Source organism: Pelodiscus sinensis, chromosome 2, assembly GCF_052426305.1.
Source record: "Pelodiscus sinensis isolate ZL-2025 chromosome 2, ASM5242630v1, whole genome shotgun sequence".
Lineage (NCBI taxonomy): Eukaryota > Metazoa > Chordata > Testudines > Trionychidae > Pelodiscus > Pelodiscus sinensis.
The window spans coordinates 224,596,307-224,621,889 of record NC_143053.1 but is presented as its reverse complement, the minus strand read 5'-3'; the positions used below and the strand labels follow the sequence as shown (position 1 = coordinate 224,621,889).

The following is a 25,583-nucleotide window of genomic DNA, read 5'->3' as shown; positions in this document are numbered from 1 at the left end:
AGTGATGACCAGCCAAGATGAGTGAGATCTCCTTTGTCTCAGTGGGCCACAGTGGTGGGCAACCTGCAGGCCATCACCCAGTGGGATTCCACCTGCTGCCTGCCTAAGCACCTTCTTTCTGCTCCCTTCCCCCACACTTCTTGCAGACTGGGGCACTGGAGCCCTGCACTTCCTCCTCCTACCTCCACCTGATATGAGGCACTCAAGTGCTGGAAGGGTGGGGGAGAAGCTGGGACGGAGTGTGAATCAGTGGATTCACTGTGCTCAGAAAGTGCTGGGAGGGAGGGGGTAGAGTAGAAAGTGCAGGGTTCCAGTGTGCGAGAGGTGCATGGGGAGGGAGGCAGACAGGTCAGTGTGTGGGCCGCAGATGGAATCCCAGTGGGATGTATGTTGCCCATCACTAATCTAGAAACTTACATGGGGTGGGGAATGGATGGGACTAATTGGTAACGAGAGAGAGGTGTGGCTAGTGCATGAATTCTATTGTCACTGAATTTTGTACATGTGGAATTGAGTGTGAAATGACAGAGGGCTTTCCTATAGTCAGGAAAATTCTGGAAAGTGTCCAGGGAATCTCTCACCATAGTTTTTGATAAAGCTTATTTTTCAATGTTAAATTCCATTAGGTGATTATTTCTCATTCTAATTGTAATAAAAGTGAAAACTACTGATCAACTGTATGTGGCTGATTAATTATTAGTGTTGAATGATTACCAAATACTATCCTGTGCATTTCTGATTCAGTATGCCTAAGATTTAAAGAAGTAGGAAACAAGAAATGGAAAGGACATTTAGTAATAAAAAAAGATAATTCTTCTCAAATAAAATGTAAATACTGTGTCAAGCGTTGTTGGGTAGTAAGAGAGGATTTGTGCTCCTCTGAAAAAGTGCAGATAATCAGTTTGTTTGGATTCTTTTTTAAATTATTTAGTGTAGTAAAAGAACAGAGTATTGAGTTTGATCCTGTAGCTGTGGAGGAGAATTATTTTTTATTATTATAATTGAAAAATAGCTGATATTATGATATAATTTCCTGTAGTAGAGTCCATCAAGCAACTTTTGATCATCAGCTTTATTTTGGAGTAAACTTTGTTAGTCACAACCATCCCCAAATGGCAAAAATCAATTGGTGAGAAAGCAAAAAACAATGAACCAACTCCCTGCACCACACAACATCTGAAAGATAATCATTTGCTTTTTCTTACTTAGACTTCTTTTATATTAACAACATGATCTTCAATAGACCCCAAAATAAATAATTGAAAGGAATTGGCTGAAGCTCATCCTGTATTCCTGCAAAATTAAACTTAAACTTAAACTTAAACTTGTAGGTCCAATGCTACCCAGTGTAACCGAGGAAGAGAAAATTAAGGAACAAGTTAACAGTAGTACAAACTATTTGTTCAAATGTTAGATATAACCTGATATTTACAATCTTCCACGAGGGAAAAATAGATCCCTATTTAATTCTATAAAATCTTAATTTGAAAATGTAGTATATATCCACCTTGCTGCTGATGGCATTCAACAATGAAAAGTATGATGAAAAAGGACTTTGCCATTAGTTCAAACGAAGGAAATAAAATGGATAAGATGGTAATGCCTTAAGTACAGTTGTCCTAAACTGAGTGTTTAGCTTTCTTCTTGAAGAAGACACGATCCTTCAAGTATATTGTGGAAGTTCAAAACCTTTTTCTGCAGTCACCATCAGCTTCACAATTGTAGAAGAAATAAAACATCGTTCCCTTCCCCTCTTCCCCCCGAAATAATGCTCCAACTTCTCAATGGCACTTGGAACTCTTGGGAAGATTGTGGTCCCAATTCCAGTTCATGTTCCATACCTTCTTGGGAAAAGTGGTGCAAAGGGTCTGGAAAACTTCCCAAAATGGGCAGTTGAGAGTTCCCTTCTTCATGGAAGAATCTCCAGTGTGTGTAGCCAGCACTACACCATACCGTCCAGTTTCCCTCAGAGTAGGAGGTATGATCAAAGCCGCTGCATTCTAGCAATTTTCCACTTGATGTAATTGCCCCAGCATCCCATTAGAAGCTAGCATAATTTAGAACAGCCAGGTGGCAAATAAATAACAATAATATTTTTATGAAGGTCCACAAATTGCACAATATTTAATGCTTTAGGCCAGCAATACTGTTTAAGAGCCCGTCTATCTTGTAAATTGGTCAGTTCTGTTTCCTGTGAGCTTTAAAGTTTGGAGTTGAATAAACACACACAGTTTTCAATGCAAATGGTGTTTGGTCATCAGTGTGTGTAAATCAGCAATTTTTCAAACTTGTTGAGTTGAGTTCTCCCTTTGAGTTACTATTTTCCCTTGTGGCCCTCCCCAGCCCAGACAAAAATAGTTCCACGTACACAGATATTACAAATGACACAGCCAATGCTTCCTCAGCAGCGGGCTACTTCTACCTTGCAGCCAAGCTGCACTGGTAGGGCAGGGTCAATATCTACTTCCTGTCCCCTCCCCAGCTTGGGTTTTCAAAGTCTAAACATACAAGTCCAATGAAATGTACTCCTTTAGTTTGTGGCTCTGTCAATCTTATCTCCACTATGCCACTTCCATGCTTGACATTGAGAGAAGTGAACAGACCATTCCTCTCAGCGGGTAGTGATGTGGACTGAATGGTATGCACTAACTGCTTAAGTAACTTCTATTGGTACAGGTAAGGGTGCGCTGAGCCCTGAAAGTTGAGAATCCTGTGTGGAAATGTAAAAACAAACACAGTTCTTGGTTACAGTGAAGGTGCATGACCTGTGATTTTGCCATATATTATTTAAGTTTGAGGAAATGATGTATATTTTCATCAGTATTTCATCTCAGTGAGAAATATCATAGCATAGCTTTCAGTTAAAATATTGTTGAGACTTTTGGCCAATACCAACTCACTTAATCAGAGGCTTTCACTTCATGCCTCTGATAAAGTGAGTTGCAACTCACAAAAGCTTATGCTGCAATAAAATTGTTAGTCTTTAAGGTGCCACCAGACTCCTTGTTTTCACTGAAACAGACTAATCTAGCTACCTCTGAAGCCAGAAAAAATAAGAAATGGATGGATACAATACCATTCCTGCCAACATTTTAACCTGTAGATGGGGATAATTAGGGATGAAAAATAGGTGTGCTGCTTTTAAATTTAATTGAAATACACTAGATTTATGTGAACTTTGCGGAGGGGCATTTTTTTCTTTACTTAAATAAAAAGTTGAAAATACCTCTTTAACAGTGAAAGTTGGCATGTTTTAAATACAATAAATAACATTCACACATTGTGTGGCAATGATTACTTTAATCTATGATTGCCAGGGTGTTGAAATTCTTGGTTGGATTTGTTGGGATATTCGAAAGAAAGGGAGCTATTATTGTGACTACTAACAAAAAACACTGCTCAATACAGAAATGGTATTTAACAAGAAGCAAGGGACATTAGCACTACTTCAAGCAGTAGATTTTCCCCTGGAGATATGTTTAAAACAAATGCTTGCTACAGTATAAATGGGATCTGTGAGTTTCATGTATTTGTATGTGTCTTTTCCACTTTTGAGTTTCTGGCATGAATTTTTCAGATTTCCAGAAAAGAGAGACAAGGATAGCTGATGCAGACACAGGCAAAATGAGGACAAACAGATGCATGTAATTAAGCTGCAGGCTTCAATTTTTATGAAACTTTAACGTAGGCAAGGCATGCTACCTGCCTGTTACCCATGCTTTCCTATACTGAACATTTAATTGGTTCTGCTGGGGATAGTTATAGGTTCCTTACCACATGACCTGTAACAGAGGTAGGCTCTCCTCAACATAACCCATCAGGACTCAGCTCTTTCTGGAGTCTTAGAATCTTCTCTGCCATAAGGCAGCCATATGGTACAGACAGGTGGAGACTTAGAGCCATGAGGTGTTATCTTTTTTTGTGAGCGCAAGGATCATCACCAAAATCCCCGGTCTTTTACCTCTGGCAAATGTTAATTTTATCCTTCTAACTTCACTGGAGACTAGCTGCAAGCTGCAAAAAATTAACAACTCAACCCAATATTTCAGAACTGCCTTCCTGTTTAACCTACTGTAGCTTGAAGGTTCTGCAAGGAAGGTGAAAAACTCCAAGCTCCTCTGCCAGTTGGCCCATGGGAAGAAAAAATTAATTCCTGACATTCGCGCCAGTGATCAGCTAGAACAGGGTTGGGGAACCTTTTTTGGGTCAGGGGCCAATGACCCACAGAAAACTCAGTCAGGGCTGCACACCAGTGAGAGCAAAAAAACCCCAAACCCAAATCCCTCACCGATGTGACCCCCAATTGAGGAGGAGAAAGATAGTCTCTACATTTCCCTCACACACCAGAGCCTAGGGGGGACCCCCAGCCCAGTAGATTTTGTGTGCTCCAGCCTCATAGTGGAGCAGCAAGGGGGCTGAAGAGCTAGCGTGGACTCCCCAATGCTGAAGTGGTCCTGAGCCTCAGGGGCTGGATCCAGGCAAGCCGGGGGCTGCATCCAGGCCTGAGGTTTCCAACCCTGGAGCTAGACCCTTAGCATTTGTCAGGACAGATTCCCATTCCTAGTTCAGCATGGGGCTGATGGAATGTAATTGAAAGATGTTCCACAAGGCTCCCATTCCAGGTTAAATCCTGTGAACTGGGGAATGTTGTCCAGTCTGCACGTCTTCCTTCCAACTGGTTGGGGGTACCAGAGACCCCCAAGAAGAAGATTTATCTGCTGTCTTTTAGTATCTCCATCCCTTACTGCTTGGACTGCCCTCTTTCTGCCCTCCTGCTGTGTTGGACTCTGGGGGCAACTGAAAGGGCCCAGAGCTCCAGCATTTCCAACAGCCGCAGTAACAGTGGCCCGTTCAGGAGCCCCATACCCTTTTTAATCACCTGGCCTCAGGGCAGTTGTACCCTTTGCCCCCCACTGTTGGCAGGCCTGTGCTTAACGTTTTCCCAATTATCTGTGCAATTTAAGCTACATTTTAAGCTCTATTTTAATGCAATGAGATGATGAAAAGTACCATTCATAGGTCATAATCAATTGGCTTGTTTGGATTTAAAATTTTGACCTTATTATTAACAATTAAGACATAATTTGATAATTGCCTTTTGAAAATGTTGTCAAATGCTGCATATAACATGGGTTCTATGAGCTGGTAGGCCCTATAGCTGCCAGAAGGTATTGCGTGATCCTGGCAAATTTTAGGATTGTTATTTAATAGTTATATCTTAATTTAGTAGCCAGAAGTTTTGGATATATATAGTCAGACATCTGTTTTGTAACAACTCACTTGCACTACTCTCTCACTTAGGGTCTAGAATGCGAGGAGCTATCGGAAAAATGAGCAAAATGCGCTCCGCATTTTGCATATCTTTTTCTGATACTTTTGTCGTAAGAGGCTTTTCCAAAATTTGGCCCATCTAGACTGGGCCAAATTTCAGAAAAAAACTCTCTTTTGAAATGAGGAATACAGGGGCTTCTGAAAACGCGTTCACTCCTCCACAAAAAATGTGGAAGAGCAAATATGTTCCCTGGATGAGTTTTTTCGGGATACCACTGGTATCCCAACCCTGCCCCCTGCAGTCTAGCTGTACCCTTAGAAGACTTTCCCTACCTGTAGTTCTTGTCTTTGCGAGGATGAGAAACTTAGGAGAATAGTATATCTGTGTCCCTAGCAGTGATTAAAGGCTTAATTTTCATGAGTTCCTGCTTTTTCGAGCCTCATTTGGTTCATCAGCAGGGAACTTCTTAATTCTGAGGAAATGGCTATGACAGATTATATTTTTCCCATGGAGCATGATACTGTGTATAGAATGCATAAGTAAAAAAAATCCCAGATTAGCATGTCAAATAAGTTTTATAGAGCAATAACAGCATTATTTTCCAGAGTTGCATGAAGAAGATCCCAAAGAGAAGGATTACAAAGGTCCAACATAATCACAGAGCTCAATCTATTTCTTTAACTACCCAAAGGAGGGAAACTTTTCTTTATTGCATATCCTCACCCTACCTGTCATTCATAAAGTACCCCATCTGCTGTGTGAGCCTTTGTTAGCCATTGTTAATCTTTCAGGCAGGTACCTACATTTTTTCTGCCATGCAGCACCCTGTACATAAGAGGGTCTCCCTGTAATCGCATGTAGGACACTTCCCTGTCCTCCTCCAAATCTATCCTTAAGACTCTTCTCATCTCCTGTTGATGTAAGTAGTATCTACATGAAGTGCTGTAGCATTTTAAGTGTAGACATACCCTTAGTGCTTAGCAGCTTCTGATTTTATTTTCCATTTATAGGGTATATTCCCTCTTTTGAAGAGATTGTATTTAAAATAATGTAGTTTCTTCTTTATAGATTTAATGAGCATTATTGACTCTGGTGAATGATTATTTAAATATGCCAAGAAATTCCAAGGGTCATGGTAAATTCTCCATCACTGACAATTTTTAAATCAAGATTGTATGTTTTTCTAAAAGATTTGTTTTGGGAATTATTTTGGTTAAGTTTTATGGCCTATGTTTACAGAAAAGGTCATGCTGGATGATCACAATGGCTCTTTCAGGTCTTGGAATCTATTAACCAATGAATAGTAAGTGAAGGAACACTTCTGACAGATCTACTGAAAATAGTTCTGGACAAGTAGTCATGAATGAATATCTTTTAACTTAAAAAAACACCCAATGCTGATGAAAATGCTTAGGTATTTCAACCATTTTAGTATTTGCTAATTTGTTTACTTCTTCTGCTGTTCCCAAATAGTTAAAAAGATATTAGTTTATTCTGAAAATAATTCTTGTCTAAAGGTTTCTCTGCATGTGACAGCTTTGGAAAATTTTGGCTCAGAATATAAAAACGATAGTATGTCTACTAGATTTTCCGGTCTTGAAGTTAGGACATAAAATGAAGAACAGAATAACATAGGCTTGTCAAAACACATTTCTGTAGTTACAAATCAGAAGATTTTATTGGAAGCTAAAACCTGTACAGTAATTAGAAATAGGTTTAATGTTCCTCATGGTATGGAGAACATAGAACATTATTTTAAATAAAGTAATGTAAGACTAGTTAACTTACATATTTTGTATCTTAGGAATTCCCATGATGCTTTTATTGATATATTTAAAACTTGTTTGAGGAAAGTCCTTAAGGGAGGAGTTACTTCCTCCCTTTTTGTTTTTGCTTTGTTTTAGTTCTGAAGTACAGCTGAATGTCAGTTTGGAATATATTGCTAGGTACTGTTTTAGTCCTGGAGTTTTAGTGTCAATATAAGATAGCTACTTTTGCTGTAAGTCTAAAATCAGGCATAGACTCAGTTTCTGTGACTGACCAGCACTTTTCCATAATCATTAATTCCCGGTCTATTTTAACACTGAATACGTTATTTTGAAATGTAAATACATTTTTGTTGTTTAAAGAGGGCAAATTCAAGCTGAGACTAGACTTACTCATGTATAGGTATTTATATATGGGCTTAAGAAGTACTTATATAGGGCTTAAACTGCAGCAAGGGAGGTTTAGGTTGGACATTAGGAAAAACTTCCTAACTGTCAGGGTGGTTAAACACTGGAATAAATTGTCTAGGGAAGCTGTGGAATCTCCATCGCTGGAGATATTTAAGAGCAGGTTATATAGACATCTATCAGGGATGATATATATAGACCATGCTTGGTCCTGCTGTGTGGGCAGAGAACTGGACTTGAAGATCTCGCGAAGTCCCTTCCAGTTCTAGTATTCTATGATTCTGTGATTTATACTCATGTACTCCGTCTTTGATTTGGATCATATGAAGGAATTTATAAATGTATATTTGTTGGGGGGGGGGGAGGGAATATCAGTGATATTTCCCTATCCTGCATTTGCTCACAATTGTGGAAGATTCTATTGCAGCTATACAATGATTGATATTACAGGACTTCATTTGTAGAGCCCTGCATATTTGAGGTCTGCGTAATATCTGTGAGTATCTGCATTCATGGATGTGGTTGCAGATAACTGTGGATTATTTTTACAGATATGGATGTAGATACCAATTTTGTATCCACACAGTATTTTTTGAAGTACAAATTAACTACTCAACACAAAGTAGGGCTTTTGTGTGTGTATATATTATAAAATTATGATTACTGATTCAAATTCATAATATATGACCGTCTCTATTACTTTTTTCTGTTCCAGTTTTATTTTTACTGGATTTTTTATTTTATTGTTTTTCAAAAAACATTTTAAAAGGAAAAACAGAAATTATTTGATTTTTTTTTTTTAAATTTTCAGGAAGCAGGATTATGTACTATGGAAGCATTTGCAGTATTACTTTCATCCATGCAATCAAACATACAATCTATGCAATCAAACATCCTATAGAAATATCTCTTTTAGTAGCAGCAGGTCAAAGAGTAGATGAATTTAGGGAAGAAAATTAGACAGGTATCAGTTTACATAGCATCACAAATAGTCAGGCATCACCCAGATATTGAGCAGTTTTCCCAGAGCAGTAACTGGTTTAAGATGAAACTGTAGTTGGACAAGGAAATCTGGATCACATCTGCAGTGGATAGAAAGGTGCTAGATGGGACTTGTGGGTGGAGGAAGAAATAAACAACTGAGCTGAAGAAATTTCAGTGATGCCACATTCTTTCAGCTGATTGCAGAGATTTCAGTTTATTAAACAATTTTTTTGATGAGCAGTAGGGTATAGAACCTGGTGAATTCTGTGTTACCCCTGCAATGCAAACAAGTGAAAAGCAGTAAATACTTCCTGCCACTAAAATTAGCAGGTACAGTCTGACTTTAAATACATAGAAGGAGCGCAGAACTTAGTGTTATTTTAACATTGTCACTTTTCAGTTATAAACACATTTTACTGCAGAAAGGTGGTCAGGTCAATTACTTGACATATCTATAATGCCTCTCGCTGCCATACTTCTTACCTTAGAGATTCCTTTCATATAAAGGGGTTTGTGCACCTGAAATCTCTGTGAAAGATAAGACAAGTGGGACAATATCTTCTCTATGCTTTATTTTAATTTTGTGAAATAAATTAGGAAAAAGATCAGTATTTGATTTGGGGGCTGAACTGAAAAATGAAAAAAAAAATCCCCTAACAACAATCCTCAACATTTCACATTGACCACAAGAAAATGGTTTGTTTTATTTTACAGTTTCTTTGATCTTTAAAAAAAAAAAGCCAGGAAAATCCTAAATAAAAAGGCACATCGAACTGAAATATCAAAATGTTTCATTTCGAAAACATTAGAACAAAGCTTAACATTTTGGGAACTTTTTACTATTTCTTAAATTGAAATACAGTAATTTGGCAAATTCAATCAAAATTTGCAAATTATTTTGGTCAACCTGAATCTGCGTTTTCTTGGCAAAACAGAATATGGATTAAAAACATTGTCTTGCTCCGTTATGAAATAGATACTTTTTACTAATTCTGCTGTCCCATTTCACTCTTGCTGTAAGCAGGCAAAGCACTAATTGACTTCAGTGGAAGATGCACCCTTTTCAAACACAGATTATTTTGGTCACATATGTGGTGCAAAACATTAAGCCTTAGAATCACTCATCTGTGGTTTGTAATACCTTAAATGTCGGAGGGAGAAATGTGAAGGAAGAAGATATACTATATTCCATACATTTACTCTTTACCCCCATGATGGTGATAAAATCAGTGAATTAAAATGTATTTTCAGAAGAAACTGTAAAAGGAGAGAGAGAATCTATAGAAATTTTGAATTAAAAGAAAAGTTGAGATATAAATGGTAGCTGTCATTACCAGAGAAATCATTGTGAAGAGTACAGTGGACGTAAGACAGATTCAGTCGCATAGGAGAAAAGATTGAGGCCACTTTATCTTCCCAATAATGGATTTATAAGTTGTTTGGAAAATGTTCATATCTTGGCACGACTGAAAAAAAAAAGGCTTGTTTTGGGCTGCTGTTATGGATGTAACACAAAAAATGACCACAGTATTTTCAGTGTCTTTCTTTAGAGTTGATTGAAACATTTTTGACTAAGTAAAATGTTACCAAAAGAAGCTGAAAATTTTACAGAGATGAAGTGGTTTCAGTTCAGTTTTTGGAGAGAATAGGGGAGAGACTTCACTTTGTCCTGTTTGATGGTTATAGCAGAGTGCTGTGGGTTGAAAAACTCTGCTCTGGATTAGGCGGAGTAGGGTATTCCACTTCCCAGACCAGTTCCCTAACTGGATGGAGGCACACTTAGGCTACATCTACACTGCAAGCTTCTTGCGCAAGAAGCCTTTTGCGCAAGAGTTTTTGCACAAAAACTTCTTGTGCAAGAGTGCGTCTACACCTCAAAGTGCATCGCAAAAGTGATGTGCTTTTGTGCAAGAGAGCATCCACACTGCATGGATGCTCTTGTGCAAGAAAGCTCTGATGGCTATTCGCACCTGTGCTTTTTCCCATAGTGGTTTCTTGTGCAAGAAACCCCTCTGGAGCATCCACACTTACCTTTTTGCACAATAGCTGTAGCACAAAAGGGAATTACCTACACTGGCAAAAGCCCTCTGTTGTGCCATTTTACTGCTGATTTAAAAGCTCATTTGAGGTGTGGACGCTCCACATGTTTTTGTGCAAAAATGGCCGTTTTTGTGCAAAAATGGCCGTTTTTGCGCTAAAACCTTGCAGTATAGACATAGCCTTACTCTGTTTCACTCAATCTCTTCCTAATCTGAAAAACTCACATTTTAGTCTGAAGAGAAATTTTGAACCCATGAAATTGAATTGCTTTCTCACGTGAGCTCTACTGTTCTTCACCTCATGTGCAACTTCATCTGTTATACACAGCAGTTTGTTGTATGCAATATTTGTATATTTTCAAAATATATTTTATTATTAAAACTATGCTGTAAAATATAAACACTAAGACATTCTTACCATTCAGTTGGTCAAAAGGAAGAATGAAAGATATCTGAAATTATGAAATTTCCTCAGGCAAGTTGGGGGGCGGAGGGAGGCAGCGAGGCAGGAATCTGTCTGGAAGCTGTATGGTAGGGTTAAATGTGGCCAGATTTTTCTACTGTAAATTATGCATACTGTGCATCATATGTGTGTGTGAAAGGATCTCAAGACTGTCAACAACTGTAAAACTACATTCAATTAACAAATCTTTCTCATTTAATATGAACACAACCAGTTCACTTTGTCAGAATTATATTGTGTTCGGGTATTGTTACCTTGGAATTTTAATCATGATTACAGAAGGTCTTGGTAACAGTTGCTTAGTAACACACATTTGAGAAACAGATTTGTTGATATATGATGATATACAAAACCTCTAAAATGAAATGTAGTGCGAGATAAGCAAGCACTTAGTATGAAGAATGCATTTCTACAGACTGATTCTGGTGACCTCCACCTTTATGACATGTGGCTAGATTCCAGAACAGAATGACTTTGTACTGATTTATCTATTAAATAATTTATATAACACAGGATTGGTTTTTCTTGTACATCATTTTTGTTCTAGCTGTAAATCATATTAAATTAGCCTACTAGAGTGGCACAATCTGGAGATTCATGTACACTTGCATGCAGGAAAGGAATTGTAGTCCCCGTAGAGCAGCCATTTGGTAAGTCTTATGCTTTAGGCAAGGACAAGGTAGAAGATGGTGAGGAATTTAAGGTTCTTTCTGTGTAATACTTCTTTTCTACTCCTAGAAGACCAGAGCATGTTATTGATCAGAGACCATAAGATTTCTAAAGTAACCTATTTTGAGATCTAGGGGAAGTTTCTTGAAAAAATCTCGATTGTTGCGCGTGTCTGAGTGTATATGTAGTTAGGGTATACCTGTATTTTCTACATCTTGTAATGAGTCTTATATGTTTAAATATGGGAGTCAAGCTATTTACCAAATTCATGCACAAGGATTGAGAAATTGAAAAAAATTGTAATGCTGGCATGTTCTCTGTGTAGAAATTCTGTGAACGCAAAAACTTAGTCAGCATCTCTGAGACAGATGGACTGTTATTAAAATCCTAGTGCCTGCTATGAACACAGACCTAATCAAAGAAACAAATTGCAAATAAAATTATCACATTTATAAATACAACAGAGCTAAACATCCTGAATTGTGAGTCTTGAATTCAGTTACTCTTTCTGCATATATTTTAAAGCATAAAAGGAGAATGTGTCCCTCAATTTTAGCATTGGAATAGTTCTCAGAGCTGGAACTTTGTCTCCTTGCGCAGTGCCAAGCACACTGTTGGTATTAATCAGTGATGATTGTCTTGACCTTCTGTCTAAAATACCTTGCTCAATTTCTCAAGAAATAAAAGTTCTCCGTGTCCTCATTGAAACCAAAAGTACATAGAAATCCACTTAAGTTGAGGCTTTTCTGATAACAAAAGGACTCTTATCTTTCACAACTTCAGAGTTTTTTTCCCCATTTGTAACTAAATTAGGCTACTATAATTTGGATAAAGGAGATAATAAATATTTAAATATGTACCTTCCCCATGGCTCTGTATATGCATATTATATAATTTAATATTTTCAATATTGGTGTGCTATTACAACTGTTCTATTGCCATCTTACTGCATTAGTTGAGTCATTCTGCTCTAGCTCATCAACAGTAATTTCTTATGAATAACACACGTAATCAGACATTTTAATTTACCTGCAGCAAAGAAATTTCAGTCATCCAGTTTTTCTTCCCTTTAAGATGTCACATGTTGCTGATAAAATAATGTGTATTTAATAGTGAAAATTTCAGTAATACCTTTTTCTTATAACTTGTGAACTTGTCTACACTACACAGTTTTGTAGACAAAACTAATGTAGATATTGAAAAATCACCAAAAGTGTTCACAATTGCTCACTCTGTCGACAGACCACGTCTACATTGGGGGCACCATCATTGATAGCGGGAGCAATATACTGTTCTAGGTGTTGTCAGAAGGTAGACAGAGCACGGTGCATCCTGGGACATCCTAAAAGTCCTGTCATGCACTACTTTCTGTCCCAGCCTTCCATTGGCTTTGAGCTGTCTTATGCGCCATTTTCTCAATTCAGCTCCAGCTTTTAAAGTAAGAAGAGATGGATCCCAAACTTCTGATGGCACTTAACAGAGCATAGGAGAGGAGATTGTGAATGGCAGCACAGTTAATTATGAAGTTACTGACAGAGAAAGACTTGCAGGCACCCAGCATTCTGTGTGATATGGACAGCAGCAACTAAGCACTGCTTTTGGCAATCGCAGAGCAGCCATGTAGAGCATACTGTCACTTTTGGGCTAGAGAAGCCAGCACTAATTGGTGGGATTGCATTGTCATACAAGCATGGGAAGAAGAGCAGTAGCTTCTGAACTTTTGGACATGTAAAGCCTAGAGCTAAAACAACGAGGAGTCCTGTGGCACCTTAGAGACTTAGGGTATGTCTACACTGCAAAGTTAATTCGAAAAAACAGCTGTTATTTTGAATTAACTTTAATAGTGTCTATACGTGCAACCCGCTATTTCGAAATTAAATTGAAATAGCGGAGCACTTATTTCGAATTTGGTAACCTCATTCTATGAGGAGTAACGCCAAATTCAAAATAGCTATTTTAAATTAAGTGCTGTGTAGACACTTAATTCGAAATAGGGAGCCTCCAGCCCTTCTCAGGGAGCCCTGGTGGCCATTATGGGCACAACCAGGAAAACTTACTCTCCTCTCCCTCAGCCCCAGAGCTATTAAAGGGGTAGTCCCTGGCCACAGTGCCTGTGCCAGCTCCAAGCCTGCCAGCCCAGAGCCAGCAGTGGCCACCGGGGCCCCTGACCCAGTGGCCCCAAAACATGAGCCAGCAAGCCACTGGCAGCCAGCCCTCCACCGCTCCCCAGTAGCAGTCTGCCAGGTCCCAGATGCCTGACAGTGGCTGGAGAAGGCGGGTGCCTTCTTGGTCCAGGGTGGAGATCATGGACCTTATTCAGGTTTGGGGGGGATGCCCCCGATATCCATGATCTCTGCACTAGATGGAGGAACCCGGCCGTCTATGGTAGGATAGCTGCCAGTCTGGCCACCAAAGGCCACATGTGAACCCAGCAGCAGGTTAGCATGAAAGTCAAGTTGGTCCTGTGAGATCCCCAACCCTGAGCCCTAAGTTTCTCCTCCCCCTTCTTTCCCTTGCTTCCCCTCTTCCAGCTCCCTCCTCCCAGGTTTCCCCCTCTCGTCTCCCACCCTCTTTCTTCCCCTCTCCCACCCCCTTTTCCCAGTCTCCCCAGAGGTTCGCCTCCCCCCAGTTTTGTTCAATAAACACAGCTTCTATTTTTGAACATACGTGTCTTTTGTTTGACATCAGGAATGGGGGCTAGGGAGGGGTAACTGGAAGGACGCGAGGGAGGACCGGGCATGAGCCCCTGGTGGGGAGGACCAGGGTGAGTCTGAGGGCTCCTTGGGGTGGGGATACTCCCGCAGGGCCTCCTGGATCCTAACAACCCCCCGATGAACCCCCCCGGATGGCAGCCTGCAGCGAGTGCAGCCGGGCTGATGGCAGTGACCCCACGAGATGCACCGGCATGTCCAGGGGCAGCTCTGGCTCCATGTGGCCAAGTGCTGTGGTGTCCCAAGTGTGGGCACTCAGAGCACTCCAAGACAGGACTGCTTTGCTGTCCCTCATCGAGGTAGACGAGCAAGTGGGGAACCCTGAGAACTGTCTATCCAGAGTGGAGGTAGGGTCCCTTTAAGCACGGAGCTCAGTTAGCTTCAGGCAGCAGCCCCACACACTGAGTCCTAACCTGATGCCCTGCCGGCACTGGTTCCGGCCAGCCTTAACTTCAGTTCAGGGTCTACTCTGTGTGGACGCGCTATTTCGAAATAGGTTTTGTGTGTAGATGCATTAAATTCACATTATCTTAACTTAATTCGAAATAGTTAATTCAAATTAACACTGTAGTGTAGACGTGCCCTAAGAGATTTATTAGGGCATTAGCTTTTGTGGGTAAAACCTCCAATTCATCTGATGTTTTACCCACAAAAGCTTATGTCCTAATAAATCTGTTAGTCTCTAAGATGACACAGGACTCCTCATCATTTTTGCAGCTAGAGACTAACTTCCTGGAGCTGTGGGCTGAGCTGGCCCCAGACCCACAGAACAACTGCACTAAAATAAGAGCTACTTGCTTGGTGGAAAAGCATGTGGCTATTGCTATCTGGAAGCTGGCAACTCAAGATTGCTACCAGTTGGTTGTAAATCAATTTGGAGTGGGGAAATTAACTGTTGGGACTGTATTAATGTAAGCGTGCAGGGCAGTAGCATCCTGCTACAGAGAACTCTGACTCTGGGAAAGGTGCCTGAATTAGTGGCGAGTGTTGGAGAGATGCATTACCGGAACTGTGGTGAGGCAATAGATGGCTCACATATTCCAGTTTTAGTGCCAGACCAGCTTTCATATAAGTACATCAATAGGAAGAAGTACTTTTCCATGCTTTTGCAGGTGCTTATGGATCACCATGGTTGTTTCATAGACATTAAGGTAGAGTAGTCTAGAACAGTGTTTTTCAACCCTTTTTTTTTATAAAGTACCCCTCTTTCAAAGAAATCATAAGTATCCCCTTTTAAAAAAAAATTATAAGTTCCCCCAGTGCCTACAGCTTTCAGACGCAATGGTAGAAAAAACCACATTTGTTTAAACAACTTAATCATAGCTGGGCGGACGATGAAATTTTTGAATGTAAAAAGTACAAAAATAATAAAGCGCTGTAAAGCGTAAAACAAAAATTCAGTTTTCTTCACATTTCAGTTGTGTTGATGTTACCACACAAGCTTCTCTCGAGTACCCCTAAGGCTACTCATAGTACTAGTTGAGAAACACTAGTCTAGAAAGCTGCATCTTCAGGAACACTGGCCTGTATGTAAGGGGACTGTTACCCCTTACTAAAACTCTGTGGGAGTTTTTGGTTTGCCAGCTCGCAGTATCTGAAGGGGAAGGGTCCATGAGACTGACAGACCCCAGAGACAATGGAAAGCAGCCAACACTCCAGCTCAGCCTGATTGACAGGTTGGACAGGCCAGTGAGGAAGGGGAGAGGCCAGGCCCCGTCCTCCCTGTGAGCTGGGATTGTTCTGGCTCTCTCTCTCTGAACAAACAAGCTGTGTGCAGAAGAGGTCCTGAAAAGACAGAGAGCTGAAATAGGAGGACAAGCTGTGTGAAGAAGTCCTGAAAAAACAGAGAGCTGAGAGACTGCTAAGAGGAGCAAGCTGTGCTGAGGGGCAGTTTTTGCAGCAGCAGAGCCAGGCATACACAACTCAAGGAGAGCAGACCCTGTGTTGAGCAGCAGACTGGCAGTGCTCAGAGAGCCTAAAGGAACAGAGAAGCAACACAAGGAGCTGGAACTGGCCAAGCAGCACAGCCTGCAGCTGGATGTGGTGAGCACCTGGGACCAGCAAAGTGTGGGGAGAGGCTCTGGACTGGGAGAGGGGTCTGGCCACTTCGAGCTTGAGACTGTGTGGTCACTACCAGAGCTAGCGTGTCCAGCCTGTAGCCCCCCCTGCAGCATATCCAGGGCCTCTAAGAAAGAGACTGTGGACTGTCCTTACACCCTGCAGACTGCTGTTTTGATGTCCCTGTGCTACAGAGCAGGGCTGGGTGTTCTCATTTAACCATTCTCATTTTGTCTTATTCTTTTCTCTTTAATCAGTTGTTGTTTAATAAATTGTATTTGCTTTGAACCTTATGAAGTGATCACTGGGCCAAGAAGGCCTGCAGTGTAAAGAGAGCACCTCGGAGTGGGGACACCCTAACTCCTGCCCCTAGTGACTACAAGGTCAGGGATTAAGCCCCAGGAAACCTGGGCCCAGCCTTGTTGGGGTTTCAAGGGCTCTGCTACTCCGGAGAGTGGAGGGGGAGCCCTCAGGATCAGGGAGCCGTGGGGTAAAGGAAGTGGGAGCGGGGACTCAGATCCTTTTGCTGGTTCATTTCACCGGGGTGTATAGAAGCCAGGAAAGTTCCCCACAATAGCGGGATCATTCCCCCGCTTACATATACAGAAACTTGCAAGTGGAGACTTCTTTCCATACCACAAGATTACAGCAGGGAATGTGGAAACGCCCATAATAATCCTGGGAGACCCATCTTTTCCTGAAGAGTCCTGGCTCATGAAACCTTACATGAGACACCTGGATAGCAGTGAGGAGCATTTTAACATGCTGTGTAGGTGCTTCATGGCAGTTGAACATGCCTTTGGCAGATTGAAGGCACACTAGAGGTGCCTTTATGGTAGGTTATACTTTACTGAGAATAATATTCCCATTGTCATAGCTGCAAGATGCACTTTGCATAATCTACATGAATTGTAGGGTGAAATGTTTGAGGAGTGGAGTGCTGAGGCAGATCGCTTGGTTGAGTTTGAGCAGCCAGATAGTAGGGTTGCAAATGAAATCAGGGAAGGTTTGAGGAAACATTTTGACAGTGAGGGACAGTAATATGTACCTGTATTGGAGTTGCTTCCCTAGGCTATATATCCCTGAAAGAAAACGATTAAAATGTCTGTGCTTGGACTCAAAGTGATTGCTATGTAAATTTGTGGAACGTACAATAAAAATGTTTTACTCTTATAAAACTTTGCCTTCTATTGACCAAAAAAGCATTGCAACACTCACCAAAACACAGATGTTTTCAGGTAAAGGAGGGGAATGGAAAGGGAAACACCTAACAACTGTTAAGTCCAGCTGTCATTGTGAAAGTTGTGTGAGAGGGTGGAAACTGAAGAGTTTCAGAAAGTGGAAAGGAATGTTTGTATGTGGGGGAGGTTGCATGATAAAGATCTGTGCATATGCTGTAGTGGAGATCTAAACTGGATTTGCTTGCTCTGCAGCATTATTAAAGACTTCAGTATCTCTGTTTGCTCCTCCATTACTTTTATCATCAGCACAAATGGACAGTGCACAGAAAAGAGATTGTTAAATACAAGTAGAGCATAGAAACATTTTACTTATATGTACCTATTGCAACACACCAATCACTTTCTTGCTAACCCTTGCCAGGCACACATCTCTGGAAGCACCCAAAGCATAGTGAATATAGGGTTGCCAGCTGTCCAGAATTCTACCGGACAGTCTGGTTTTCGGGGCCTCTGTCCGGTAAAAAAATCCAGAAAATACCGGACATGTGCAATGTCCGGTATTTCTTGGATTTCTGGCTGGGCGCTGGACGGAAGCCTGGAGGGGGCAGGGCGAGTGGCTGGGAAGCGGGGCGCGATCGGCGCTGAGAGCCCTGGCTGTGTCTGATGCCTTGGGGAGGAGGAGAAGCCCTATCCCTGCTCCTGAGTGCATGGTAGAGCCGCAGCTGGACTCACTCACGCTTCTCCGGACCATGCGCGGGACTGACAGCGCCCCGGGATCTGCAAGTGCCAGGCCAGTCCCGCCCCCCTTCCCGACCAGCTCTGCTGCTCCTGACCCCCTCCCTGCCACTCCTGCTTCCTGCCGGCTGGTTCTCCTCCTCCCGATCCCTTCCCCCATATCCCTGGGCCAGCCGCACGCCCCCGTCCTAGCTGCCCCTCTCCCATCCGGTCCCCCCCCCATCAAGTGTGTCCGATATTTTTCTAAACCTACCTGGTAACCCTATTAGAGGTAGGGGGAGGTTGCACACACAGACAACAGAATACCTTCAGATTTGCAGGGAACTCATTCTAAAATTATCCCACACTTTTCCAGTCTCAGGGACATTTCAGCACACATCTGCTGAAGGTAAGCAGGGAAACCAGGATGCAAGTATGGCTTCTGCCCTGCTCTATGTGCAGCTTACCTATGTGCCACTTTGGTCCTGCACAAATGATTTGTAGAATGGCATGGGACAGTGTCCTGTAATTTGGGAAGGAACAAAGCTGAACTGCCATGGAACCTGAGGCAGAGGATTAACAATACCTCCAGGAAACTCCCATGTGATCTTGGTGGGCATCAACACCCTGTTCTTCTGTAATAATTAGCTACTCAGGTCAATGGCCAGCTTACAAACATAGCCAGCTTCTCACTTTTCTATAACCTCCACTCACTTCTGTACTACACAAGCCACAACCACTTACCCTGGATCTCATCTTCAGCTTCCTGCAAGCAGGAAATGGAATTTAAAATTCCAGAGGCTTGCAAGTGGGAGGGGAGGTTTGTTGTTTACCTGCTTGTAGGGCAGCAGTGTTCTAACTGCTGACCAGAGCAGGGCATCGTGGGATGCTTCCTGGAGACTAATAAAAGCAATTAAAGCAGGTTTGTTGACAACAAAGGGAGGGGAAAAGAAAAGTTTCTTATGGGGTGGAAGTTTTTTGTTGCCAGAACCAGGCATTTTTCCTGACTAAAGTTGCATTGTAGTTTGTATGCTCTCGGTTTTGTCACTCAGGCTATGTCTACACTACAGGGTAAAACCCGCAGAATGTCCACACCTCAAGAGCATTTTTGCGCAAGAAAATTTACAGTAGAACGGCAGCACAGAGGGCTTTTTGCAGTGTAGGTATACTTCTTTCTACAAGGAATAACTCCTTTTTGCGCAAGAAAAAGCACAGGTGCTCTGATGGCTATTCTGTTAATGGCAATCAGAGCTTTCTTGTGCAAGAGCATCCATGCAGTGTGGATACACTCTTGCACAAAAGCACATCGCAAAATGTGCTTTTGTAGTATGGACACGCTTTTGCGCACAAAGTTTTTGAGGAAGAGCTCTTCCTCAAAAAGCTTCATGCGCAAAAAGCCTGCTGTGTAGATGTAGCCTCAAAGGCAGTTTTTTGGTGACAAAACGTGTAGTATAGACAAAGCCTATCATTTGAATACCAGCACTCAAATTGGTCATCTGTTTATCCGCCTAACTCTGATAGGCAATGACCACATATGCTTAACTTGGTTTTTCTGGTTTCTCAAACATGGAAAATGTCTGAATAAGAAAAACAAAACTGTTGATGATACTTTGGTTTCTATACTAATTATATCCTAGCTTAAGGAATTTACTTTCCTGGTATCAGAGTTCTTTTGTTCCGTTCTTGCATCAAAGTGATACCTACTCCTAGCCTTGCTTCTGGCAGTCCAGGAAGTTTGGTATGAGTTCAAAAAACCCACTCAATGCCTGTGGGTTCACAATGAAATTAAACTATGGGAAAATTAGGTTCATTCAAATGTGAATCTCTCTCTTTTTTTTTTTTTTTTAAACTTCAGAGATTATGAATCCATGCAAGCTGGGCCTTGGATAAAATGTTGTTGAACCCTTTCTGAGCCAAGGATTCATTCAGCTCTAGTCCATGCAACTGCCCAGGTTAATGTTTTTAATATCTGTCATGTTCCCTGAGACAATGTACCCCACAAGCCAAAAGAGAGAATTTTTCACAAAATTTGTGTTGTATTTCATTTGATCGTTTAAAAAAGAAGTTACTATAGTTGTTTTATGCTGAGCATTACTCAAAACATGTCATCACTACCAGTCTACTCAAACTCACTTGACACAGTAAATCTCTCATAAAATATATATTTAATTTGAATGTTATTTTGAATGTCTCCTAAGAACTGCTGAATTCTTTATTGATCTCATACTTATTCAATATTTATGTTTAGCTGTGGAATAATTTTAAAAACAAAAGTAATACATAGACTATTAGTGGAAAGACTTTGAATAGCAATCTCAGGAAAATTCTGTATACATGTCAACATTGTCAAAGTGAAGATGGCATTCCCCAATTCTTATTTACAAAACACATAGCAAATAACTTGGTGCTCACGTGGGATATGGATTGTCCCCAGAAGTCAGATGATAGTACTTTTGTGAAGGGTTAGCTACCAGAATCTTCTGTGTAGCAACATGAAAACTAGCATTATAGCTTTTGTTTCTGAATTTGAATATCCAGTACTGCTACTGAATGTTTGTATGTATAGCTATATATAAATATAATTATGGCCCTATCAAATTCATAGCTCATTTAAATAACTGAAATAATGAAGCTTACTATTTTTTTTTAATCTGAAATTCTTGTAGGGGGAATTGTAGAACAGCTACCATGACTTTACTTTTGCTCTGCTGCAGGTGACAGTGTTACTTTCAGAGCTGGGCAGCTATAGAGCTCTGGCTACTGGCTAGGAGAGCTGCTACCAGTAGTAGTGTAGAATTAAGAATGGCATGGTATGGTATTGTCGCCCTTACTTCTGTGCTGTTGTCTGCAAAGCTGTACTCTCCGGCCATCCAGCTCTGACAGCATCAATGCAAAAGTAAGGGGGGCATGGCCGCTCTTGTTTCTGTCTTGCTGCTGGCAAGGTACTGCTCCTGTCCAGCAGCCACTGCTCTCCTGCCATCCAGCTGTGAATGTAGCACAGAAGTGGCAGTAGTGTGACCCTCCCCCCTAAAATAACCTTGGAACCTTCCTGCAAATTCCCTTTTGTAGCAGGACCCCCAGTTTGAGCAACGCTAGTCACCTCTGTGAAGTCTGTATAGCATAGCCTGAAAGTACACAAAAGATCAGATTTCACGGTCTGTGATGTGTTTTTCATGGCTCTGAATTTGGTAGGGTCTAGAGATAATGTATGTTAAGTGTTCATTCTTTGTTACAAAGGATGTTTGTGTGACAGACACCCTCTTAGGCAATACACTAGGATTGAACTGGTATCTTTTTTTAAAAAGTCAGGCAAACTCTGATTGGTTTGTGCTCTGAGGCCCCATACTGATGACAACAAGGAAAAGCTTTATTTACATAGAGTCCACTGTGCAGAAAGCTCTTCTTTGGTAACTCTTAAAGGTTTATTTATTAATTCAAAGATATTATTTTCTTATAAAATCAGGTTATTCTTTCCCCAGGCAAATGCCACATTTATTTAGATAATTTCTTTTTTAAAAAAAATCTACAGTAAGCTTTGCATATTTTCTCATTAACTTGTCTGTTTATACATTAAAACTTATGTACATAGTATCATGTGTACTCACTAGGTCCTAAACAGTCAAGGGTTGTGAATGAGGAACCTGAAAAAAAATTGTAGTAGTAAAATGAAAATCTACCAATACGAATAAAAAGTTCAGTAAACTGGATGTTCTTTGAAGAAAACACGTTGTCTACAGTTGTTATAACAATGTAGGAGTAAGCAAAGAATGTTTGAAGAATTCCAGTAAGTGTTGATTAATTGAGATACTCTATGTGATGTGTAAAGAGGAGGGCATAGCACCAAGCCACTATATGCAGTCAGAACTAGAGCTCAGGCTATTTTTGACCATTATTCTGATGGAGCAAAACTGCATTTTTAGGCTTGGTAAGCTTTGACTTACTTAAAAAAAGCCCCAAAACAAAACAGAAAAAATATAAAAACAAAAACACCAAACGTGTGCGAGCATGCACACACCTGCCTTTGTGAGAATGGTCAGAAGTCTCGTGTCTTTACAAAGGGGTTAGGGGAAACCTTCCTCTAATAACAAAGTAGCTTACTGTTTTTCACAACACAAAATTATTTAATCGATAATCCAGTTTTCATAAACTCAGTTACCACTTTCAGTCTGCCTTAAGGATATTGGTTCACTTCTGTATTGAAACAGACTGATTGCTGATGTAGTTTTGAAACATTAGTTTGAATCTACCATGGCAAGTTTGCATTTATACTTTTGGAAATGCAGTAAACAAAAAAGTAGTCCTGTGGCACTTTAGAAACTATTTAGTATTGTTAATCACTCAGGGCAACAGGAATGAATGAACACAACAAATTGGACAATTGCTATTCTGAGGTGAGGTACTCCAGATGCATTTATTTCCTATTTTGGAAAATGGAAATCTTGACCCAGCTTCGAGCCATTTTAAGGGAAAATATGTAATCCTATGAGTGAACTACCTTGTTTAAAAAAAGGACTATTTTTTTAAAGTTTTAAGTTAAGTGTTCTGTTAATGATCTGCCAAACTCACCAGTGTATCCAAATGTACTTAAAAAAAAAAAAAAAAAAAAAAAAAAGCAGTTGGCGCAGGTTACATCTGTTACCACTAGCTCCACTGGTAATGCACCGTTCTTGCTTTTTTCCTGTAGCTGTTTGGAGGATAAAAGCCAACCCCCAAACTCCTGAAGCTGGGATGGGGGAGGTGGGAGAGCCAACCAGTATTACAACAAATGAAGGAAAAGCAATGTTGTTATTTAAAGTAGAGAGGAAAGGGCTCTCATGAAAACCTTATTTTCTAAATAAAGTTGAGCCCCAAAACAAAAATATCAGCAATGTCAATATGATGGAGGGAAAATCTTAATTTGTTTATAATTATTTGCTTTTTAAAGGAACCCGTTCTTTTCCTGCTGACTTAGTCATGTCAGATATCTCCACAAATTGTTTCAGAGTTGAATTTTAGTTGTTTTTATATGTGACTTTAATTTTATAAATATATTACTTTGGCTTTGTTTTCTGTTCTGTGATTAGAATGGGTGTATATGTGTATGTATGTATGGGAAAGGGAAGTACTGTGTGTGTTATATTTTTTCTAATATCCTAAGCAAGATGTATTGTTTCAAGGAAATTATGACAAAGAAAAATGTGTACTAGAGTAGTGATAAAACTTAAAAAATAACAAATAGTCTTGCAGCATTTTAGAGACTAACAGAATGTGTAGATGGTATCATGAGCTTTCATGGACACAACCCACTTCTTCAGATGAATGATGTTCAGGAGTCCAGATTCCAAATAAATAGCACAGAAAGAGAGAAGATGGAGGTGTGGGAGGTGGTGAAGGAAAAAAAGGGGAAAAATGGCAATTGGAATGTCCATGCTAAATTAGCTGATTGAGTGGGTCCAAAGTGCTCTCTAACCTAGAGAATCTCATCTCAAGACAAACATCCACACCAGCTAACACCTTACAAGACTTTTGTTCCACCAGACAAGAAATCTACTATACACACTTCTATTCCCTACAACAAAGAAAAGACAATAAACTTTCTAAACTGCTCCACACCACAGCAACTACCTCAACCCACCGGATAATATTGTTAACCTCTCTAGCTACAAACTCAACCCAGCAGAAGAGTCTTGTCTTATCCCGGGGTCTTTCTTTCTGCCCCACCTCCCCCACAAACTGGATTCAATTTTGTGGTGACCTTGAGGCTTTCTTTCACTGTCTCCACCTACGAGAATATTTCCAAACTACCAATGAACATCAGTCTGACCAACCAGATCCCCCCATCAACACCAAAAGAAAAATAATTCTATATGGACTCCCCCTGACGGTCGGAATTACAATCTGGATTTCTATATGCAAAGTTTCCGCAACAATGCGCAGACTGACATTATCCACAAATGACAACAAGCAACATACAATCTCAGCCGCGCTGAACACTATGCTACCCGGAGTCTCAAAAACAACCCGGACATTATAATCAAACCAGCTGACAAAGGGGGTGCTGTGGTCATTATGAATAAGGCCGACTATGACCAGGAGGCAACCAGACAACTCTCCAACACCACATTTTACAGACATCTCTCCTCTGATCCCACGTCAGAATACCAAAAGAAACTACACTGTCTCCTTAAAGAACTCCCTACATCTACTTGAGACCAAATCCACACAGAAACACCTTCTGAACCCTGACCAGGATTGTTCTATCTGCTTCCCAAAATCCATAAACCTGGACACTCCAAACATCTCATCATCTCAGGTATCGGCATGCTCACTACTGGATTATCCAGCTATATAGACTCTCTTCTCAAACCCTACACAACCAATACTCCCAGCTATCTCCAAGATACTACTGACTTCCTGAGAAAACTATAAAACATCAATAACCTCCCTGATAACACCATCCTTGCTACCATGGATGTAGAAGCTCTCCACACCAACATCCCACATGAAGACGGATTACAGCTATTAGAAACACTATCCCAGAGGATACAACTGCCAATCTGGTAGCAGACCTATGTAACTTTGTTCTCACCACAATTGTTTCCAATTTGAGGACAACTTATACCTCCAGATCAGCGGCACAGCCATGGGTACACGCATGGTCCCACAGTACGCTAACATCTTTATGATCTGGACCCATGGCCAAGAAACACTGGATGCATTCCACAGAGATTTTAACAACCTACACCCCAACATCAATCTCAGTCTGGACCATTCTACATGAGAGATCCATTTCCTGCACACCACAGTACAAATCACCAGTGGTAAATTAGATACCACTCTGTACAGAAAGCCCACTGACTCATACAGTTTCCTACATGCTTCCAGCTCCCATCCAGAACACACCATACGATCCATCGTCTATAGCCAAGCCCTTCGATACAACCGCATCTGCTCTAATCCCACTGACAGAGACCAGAAACTTCAGCATCTCTACTAAGCATTTATAAAGCTCAATTACCCACCCAGAGAAATAAAAAACAAATTGAAAGAGCCAGACGAATACCCAGAAACCATCTGCTTCAAGACAGACCCAAGAAAACCAACAATAGAACACCACTTGTCATCACCTATAGCCCCCAACTTAAACCCATCCAACACATTATCAATAAACTACAACCTATACTGGAACAGGATACTGTACTCTGAGAGGCTCTGGGAGACAGACCCATAGTCTCCTATAGACAACCACCTAACCTCAGGATGATTCTTACCAACAATCACAGGACATACCACACTAATACCAACCCTGGAACTTTTCCTTGCAACAAACCTGTTGCCA

General features: G+C 40.8%; 1 protein-coding gene and 1 long non-coding RNA gene across 3 annotated transcripts in view; one reads left to right on the top strand and one right to left on the bottom strand.

The window, feature by feature from the left end:
* Nucleotides 1-25,583, top strand: part of NEBL (nebulette) — a 418,429-nt gene that overhangs the window by 10,353 nt on the left and 382,493 nt on the right. The gene's annotated exons all lie outside the window — the stretch shown is intronic.
* Nucleotides 8,568-11,318, bottom strand: LOC142827356 (uncharacterized). Its single transcript, XR_012902066.2, has 3 exons — nucleotides 11,187-11,318; nucleotides 10,888-10,993; nucleotides 8,568-8,705 (listed from the first exon to the last, which is right to left on the bottom strand). It is a non-coding gene; the product is annotated as an uncharacterized LOC142827356 (long non-coding RNA).